This window comes from Embiotoca jacksoni, unplaced genomic scaffold (genome assembly GCF_022577435.1).
Source record: "Embiotoca jacksoni isolate LCO1_2020_lvr unplaced genomic scaffold, fEmbJac1.0.p SCAF_11, whole genome shotgun sequence".
Taxonomy (NCBI): Eukaryota; Metazoa; Chordata; class Actinopteri; family Embiotocidae; genus Embiotoca; species Embiotoca jacksoni.
The window spans coordinates 5391412-5399508 of NW_027185241.1; the positions used below are offsets into that span (position 1 = coordinate 5391412).

General features: G+C 41.2%; 1 protein-coding gene across 1 annotated transcript in view; it reads right to left on the reverse strand.

Moving 5' to 3' along the window:
- ephb6 (eph receptor B6) overlaps positions 1–976 on the reverse strand; it is a 39497-nt gene extending 38521 nt beyond the window's left edge. The window contains exon 1 of the mRNA XM_069142545.1: positions 830–976. The gene's annotated coding sequence lies outside the window, so the exon portion shown is untranslated. The remainder of the gene's footprint in view (positions 1–829) is intronic.
- Positions 977–8097: the final 7121 nt, after the last annotated feature.

Sequence of the window (8097 nt, forward strand, 5' to 3'; positions counted from 1 at the left end):
TGGTCCATGCACGCCCCCTGCTGGCCAGCCTGCACTACTGCACCTTGTTGATGGGCTTTCATGCTCCAGTTCACCGCACTGAGTCAGACTGTCATAGACTTTTGCAGGGATATGTGGTGTATTGGCTTGACACAGTTAGATGGCCCCATTCCCAGCCAGCTAGGGGGCCCCTTATCAAAGTCCAAGGGGCTGAGGTACAGAAGGAAAAGTGAGGAAGTGGGAAATGGAGAATTAAAACGTCTTTGTTCAGCTAGATATTGTTTCCAGCAGCCTGGATAAATGGAGATTTCAGTTTTTTTAGAGGTGAAATGATTTGTCAATTAATGGTTGATGAATCATTACAATATTTATTTTTGATAAATAATCATTTAGGTCATTTTGTAAACCCAAAACATCTAAAGTTCACTTGCTGCAGCTTCTCAAATGTGAAAATCCTCGGGTTCCTTTGTTCCTCTGTAATAGTAAGCTAAATGTTTGGGTTTTGACTGTTGGATGAACAAACCAGTTTTAGGATTTTGCATGTAGGCCTCACAAGGGAATGCATATGGGTCCCAGTAGGTTTGTTCACAGGTTTCTAGGAGCCCACCTGTGCTGGCCCAGAATGGCATCATATGGGACTTGCAATCGAAATGTTATTCAAAACCCACATTATAGGAAATATATCCTGAGTTTTAAACCAAGCTGAAAGTAATGAAATCAGCAGAACTACACAAGGCGGTAGAACATCAAATAAACTAAAACAAACAAATGTCACTTGATATTAAGGTATAGCTCAACAGAAGGAAGCAACAAAATGGTCAGATAATACATTTTAAAGATGTTTTTCTACCTGTAATGCTGCTCTGTGTCTCCCTAGTAGATGTTCTTCTGTTGAACTACAAGTGAAACAGTTGCAGTGTCTTTTCTCCACAGTCACTCGGCTGCTGACAGTGATGAGGTCATCAGGACCTATGAGTCAATACGTTCAGCAGAGGAGGTTGCCCCCACTGTAAAAAAAAAACATTACTAACCAGGATATAAGACTTCTGTTGTAAATATCCTTTCCATTATGGCCATCCATCCATCAAACTGAACTTTGCCTTTGTACATTATGGCACAGTGAAAGATCATCCAATTCTCGAGGAAAATTCCAACGCTTATGCAGATCAAAAATCTTTTTAAATATGTTTTAATTTTGTACCTTAGTATTGTTTAAACTTTGTCATTCACACTAATAATAGTGCCCATCTATGCAGAAGGTAAACTGGTCCAGTGCTCTTTAAGTCACTGCTAAAGAGACTTGACTGTTCAGACTTCAGCACACAACTTCTCAAATAAGAAATTAATTTGACCCAAAACTTTAGAAAACTCATGACATGACTAATAACTGCTCAGTTGGGACCATCTATACTCTTGTTTAAGAAAACATTTATTCTGATTGTCAGTGACAGTTGGTGGAAAATCAGATGTGAATCTGATAATTAACACAATATATCATGTCAAGTTTTTTTTTATAGTTTTTTTAATTTTTTTTTATTAAGTTTATCAAAGAGAGCCAACCTGTATAGAAAGTCTGAAATCATGAAAGAGATGGAACAGTTATTGTCCAGTTTTGCAATAATAACACCTTTTCTCTATCTATCTATAGTCACCAAAAAACTATGGCTCCACTTTGTTCTCCATCTAAAAATATTGATTACTTGGCTGTATTGACAGTTAACAGGCAATTGGCTACTAAAAGGTACATGAGGGTATTATAACCACTTAGACTACAAAGAAGAATATCTACAACTGTAGAAGTTACGTTATAAATCATTTTTAAAAATAAATTACTGCAGTTGTGGACTTTAATAGTTAAATTACATTATTTGTAAGTGTGCTTTGAGCACACACACACACACACACACACACACACACACACACACACACACACACACACACACACACACACACACACACACAAAAATCTGTTTTGCACCTCTTTCATTACAGTGTAAAAAAAAAGTGAAATGCAATTGATAAAAAAAAAAAAAAAATTTAAATACTAAATATATACAGAGAAATTGTTTTTGACCAACCTTAGGAGCATATGATGAGGGCAAGCAAAGCCAGGCAAGCTTATTTATGCAACACCAATTAGACACAAGGTGATCCAAACTACTTTCCAAAGTTACATTAAAAATAAGATACTCATTACATTTAAAAGACAAATAAAACCAGCAAGGAATTAAATGTGTATTTATAAGGTTATAAAAACAAGGCAGTTGCCTTTTATTAGAGAGCTTCAGCCAACAATGTCTTAGATTTAAATGAGCACACAGATTAGCATGTGAAATACAACAATTAGTACAATATGATAGTCTTTAAGTGAATGAAGTGCAGAATGAAGGTGTGTGTACATGCATGTGTGGGTGGGTGGGTCTGCTTACATTAAAGATGGAGAGCGGTAGATATACCTGGAGACAGAATAGCAACGCGATTGTACGCATGCAGCAGGAGAGAGACCCAACAGGGCACAGTCATGGCACAACAGCTAAAAACAGCTAAAAAAAAACCAACACAGAATTTATGAATAAAATGGAGCTAACCGTTTGTAGATCTCAAAGAAAGTTTCTGCTTAAAAAAATTTGCGGACGGCCAGATACAAGTACGTACTGACAAACAGAAATATGGACTGATGGACGGAAGAACGGACAAAAGTACAGACTAATGGCCAAAATACAGATTGATAGAATAAAGTATGGACTGATGGATGAAAATACGGATTATTAGACCAAAGTACAAATAAAACTACGGACTGATTGACAGATATACGGATTGATGGATGGAAGTAGAGCTTGACCAACTGAAGTATAGACTCATGACTGAAATGCGGATTGATGGACAGATGTACAAATGAAAGTACAGACTGATGTACGAAATACGGATTGATGGACGGAAGTACGGACTGATGGAAGTACGTATGGAAGTGTGAACTGGCGGACGTGTTGGAGGGAGAAGGGAAGAGAGCAACAAGGAACAGTCTTGGCATGATGGTCATGCAAAAACACTACAATCAAAGAATTAAAATGACACTGCCTTTTGTAGATCTAAATGACAAACATTTTCACCTCTAAAATGGATTTAAACTGATAAATAGACAAACAGGCAGCGATGTCGGAAGGATGGACGGTCAACCAAATGGACAGAAATGTTGGTAGGACAGACAGAGATAGTCATGGCAAAGTAGCCTTGTTGGACAGAGGCAGAGAGCATCACGGTGGCTGATGTCAAGGAAATTCATCACAAGGCCCAGTCATGGCACCGCGGCCAAGCAAGAGACACAGCAAAGAATCAAGGAAAATAGAAATTACACTTACTGTTTACTGCTCTAACGGAAAAAATGTTAATGCAGCCAAACTCATCCAAACTGATTAGACAGACATCGGCACAGCGGCCATGTTAGAAAGTGAGAAATATTGAAAGAGACAGATGGGCCATGCAAAAACACAACATTTAAAATTAATAAACAACACTTACTGTTTGTAAATCTGTCTGCTGCCTGAAGAAAAAAAAAGTCTGAGTCATGTCTCAAGCCTTTAATATTTTCGGTTTAATGGGCTATGTGTTTGTGTTGTGTTATTTTCCTGACATTCAAAATTGCTTTGTGCATCAGTGCAGTATTTTGGTGTCACGCACAGAGGGCACCATGCACAGTGGGATCACTAATGATGAGAGGTTCATTTGAATGAAACAGGGCAAGTTGTGTTGTTGAAATGATAACTGATGTATAAAAAAACACATCTGTTTCTGGCTTTGCTGCTACTTTTTTGAATCCACTTTATCTATTAAAGGGTCACCAAGTGGGTTCGAGCCTATCGTAGATGACTTTGGGAGAATGTCCCATCTTTGTAATAAGCTCAACAATAAAACATATTTGAGGCGTTGTGTGTTCACTCTGCACCATCATGAATACTGTCATGTAATCTGTAAAGAAGCCTCTTTCTATTTGATAAGCTGTTGTCTTGTGTCACTGTACATTCAACTTCACCTACTCATTTTAACACTGCCTACTGCTGTGCACTTGTCAGTGCACTTAAAAAAGGGTTGAAATGTATATTACAAAAGCATAATGCTTCCAAATTGCATCCAATCTAACAGCTAATTTGGTTTTACTGTGTGTTAACAATGTGTATTCCTGGGCAGCCACATCCCCACTCAAACTTTCACCTCTTTCAATTCTGTAAACTTCCAGTTTAATATAGCAACTTCATAAAAATAGGACATTGTTTCGGATAAAATTCTGTGTTACCAGACACCCACAGAGGGCATTCAAGTGTAACCTGTTACTGTGAACAATGCTGAAGTAAATTGCCAATTTGGCACTGATGGGGCAATTTAGAGGAAACTTAACACACTCTGTCTTTTGCACCTCTTAATGCTGCGAAAGCGCTAAGAGTTGCAAAAAAAAAACTATTAGTGCGACTTCACAAATGAGAAACAGATTTTTACAGAATTTCACAGAATGTTCAGCCTGTGTGGGGTAATTTAGTCCAGATTTGACCAGTCTAAGTAAAGTGGTTTTAGATCTGGGCCTGGTTCAATGTGGTCTAAGCAGTGAAATCTTCCTTTTGCAAATTCACAAAAAGTAAAAAGGTTTTACAAATTTGAATGGTTCTGACACTTTCACAGCATTAAGAGGTGCAAAAAAACAGATCAATGATCAAAGACCAGAACTTTTTTTTTTGAGCTGCAGCCTTTTACTGTGAACACACACACACACACACACACACACACACACACACACACACACACACACACACACACACACACACACACACACACACACACACGGTAGGTTGCCACTTACTTCCGTCATGGCCAGTTACCATGGCAATAAGTTACAATAGCAATGAATCACGGTACGAAGTGAACCCCCTTGGTAGTCCTGAAAACCCAGAGTTAAACCAGAAGTTACCTCGCTAACCTCAGATCCTGCTTTGTATCTGCAGGCCTCTGGATAAACTAGGCTTACACTAAGTTAAAAGGGAATACTTTTTCAACTTGCAAAACGCTGTCACAGTCTACATGTGAGCAGCTGTAAAAATCTCTCCCATACTGCAACCACAGAAATCCTTCAAGATAGTCAATGCCTTCACCGCACAGCGCCTTGGGCTAGCTGAACATTCATGTCCAGTTCCCTCCCTCAAGAAGAGGTACAAGCACCTCCAAGACTTGCCTCTACAAGCCTTTAGCCAAGTTTCACCCTTGCTGCTTATTGGAGCTGACCACTCTCACCTCATAAATCCTATAGAGCAAGTGCGCTTAGGACCTCCAGGAGGGCCAGTTGCAATTAGAACAAGACTGGGATGGACACTGCAAGGACCGGCTAGGATTCTTGAGTCAGAGTTGCAGCCTCAGCATTGCCTCTTTACATCCCTCAGCCCCCTGTCAGCTGAGTTAAAGAGGAATGTGGAAAAGCTGTGGCAAATTGACATTTTGGTTCCCTTTGGGACTACTGTAGTCCATGTTGGGCACAGTAAACCTGGAGAAGATGTAAGGTTCTCAATCGAACAGTGTTTCTATGTGGACAACTGCTTGCAGAGCGTTCCATCAGTTGAGGAGGCCCAGCAGTTGGTCAACAAACTTTGACAGCTTCTCGCTTAAGGAGGATTTGAGATCCGTCAATGGGCCAGCAATAGGCCAGAGGTCATCAACCATCTACCACCGGAGGCACGATCCGACAAACTAGAGCATTGGCTGTCGTATGAGAAAGCAGAGGCACAACAGTCAATGCTTAGTGTGAGCTGGCACTGTGATACAGATACCCTTGGCTATAAGCACCGACCCACTAACTTTGGAGAGCCAACAATGAGGAACATATATCGAACTCTGGCAAGTCATTACGACCCACTGGGGTTTATCTTCCCCTTTACTACCAGGGCCAAGATCATAGTCCAGCAGCTATGGGACAAGCACAAAGATTGGGATGACCCGCAGCTACCTGAGAATCTGCTACAGCAATGGATCATCTGGGACAGAGAGATTTGGACCACTTACCAGATTTAACACTGCCAAGATGCTACACAGCCCAGCACATGGGCCGAGGCAGATTACGACATGCGGAACCGCTGTACCAAGCTGTTAGTCACCCCACTGTACTCGACCCAAGCCATCCATATACCAAACTATTCATTCAGGCTGTTGATGCTAACCGCTGTCATCCTGGCCCTGAAAGAGTGTTTGCAGAGCTTCGCCGCACAGTATGGATCCTGCACTCAAATGGTGGATTTAAGCTGCCATTCTATTTCACCGGAATGGACAACTTTGGCCCCTTCTTGGTCAAACTAGAAAGACGCCAAGAGAAGAGGTGGGTTATCTTGTTTAAGTGCCTCAGCACAAGGGCAGTCCATATAGACCTGTTGACATCCATCGACGCCGACTCATTCTAAATGGCCTCCAGAAGGTTCATTGCGCGACAGGGAAAGCTGGCACAAGTCTACTCGGACAAGGGGACCAATTTTAAGGGTGGAGAAAGGGAACTCAGAGAGACCTTCTCCAATATGAATCCGGATCTCCAACCGCAGCTGGCAAAGCAGCATATCAGTTTCCGCTTCAACCCACCAGCAGCACCACACTTTGGGAGTGTTTGGGAAAGAGAAATCCGCTCCATTAAAGCTGCACTACACACCACCAAGTGCGCACGACATTTCCCCTTGAAATTGAGACCATTCTGAATGCAAAAGCTCTGGGGTATGTTTCATTGGACGTACCTGACATGGGCCCTGTGACCCTTAACTACCTGTTCATGGGGCAGCCTGACAGCTCCCTACCCCAGGTAGTCTACCCAGAATCTGAAAAGCTAGGACGACAGAGATGGAGACATTCCCAGGTATTAGTAGATCAGTTCTGGGCAGCAAGACAGGCGCTGTTGTCTTTCTGGTGGAGCCCAGATGCCGCGAGCATTGTGGCAAACTGGATGAGTGACGAAAGTATTTCCACATCAGAACCGCAGAGGTCGAAATCCAGAAGAAACCTACATTTGACCAAAAGTTCGGCTGATTGTCCTCTCTGAGAAAACAGATGAAGATGACACAACAGACCCTTGTGCCTGAGAAGTCAGCCTTTCAATGGAGCCCATTTTCAGGGCAAATTGGGGCAGGGGGCGGCTATGCTGGAAAGGCTGTAGACTAGACTATTGAGCTGACGCCCCCTGGTGGCTAATATAAAAGTGAACGTGTAGACCTGTGCTGATCAAGCACATGGAGCGGTGCGGTCAACCGGAATTAGGAGTAGCCAAAAACTCGTCGTCAGTAGAGATTACAGAGTGGACTTTCTAGCTCATAATTGGCATGAGAAGTGTGCGTCTTAGACGGACTGTAAATAAACTCAGTTGTTTACTCAGTCGTCAGCTGACGAGCGAACATAATGCAGCCTTTCACGGCTTTAGTTGATGTTTAATGTTTCTTTCAGAGGCTGAGATAAAAGCTTGTCTATTTACCATGTGGCTCCTTAACTTTAATGCTCGTTAAGTTTTATGTAAGAGTGTGTTTGAACTGTTATATTATGTTTGTATTATGGTAGAATGTTTGCACTGCCATTTAAAGGGGCAATAATTTTAGATTTATTGTTACAAGAAGTAATAAGATTGTGTTCATCATTGATATTAAGTTAATAGTTTAATTCTTCTGGTTTGTATTTGTATTTGTTCTTATTCTAGACCACACCTATACTGAGCCTTCAACTTACCTTATGGTTGAATTACAGTGCTGTCGTGTGACAACTCAACACAGAAAAGAGAGTTTAACTGAAGCCGAGCGTGCTGTGTGTTCTGACCGGCACCCCAAAGCGAACATCACTATTCGTAACCTGTCCATACAGTCCTAAGCATCACCTCCACAACAATGCCAGAAAAACCTCTCATAGTTTCACACAGAGCAGAGCACAGAGCAACATTAAACACTCATGATAACAGACATGCTTGACTTATGACATGATAGACTGAAACTATAATTAAAGGCTCATAAATTAGGTCACACATTCCAATATAAAATGAAAAACTTTTTGCTCTAAAAGCCAGTGTCACTAATGTTATTACAGCAGATGATCAAAGAGCACTGTAAGTGTAAGGGTCAACTC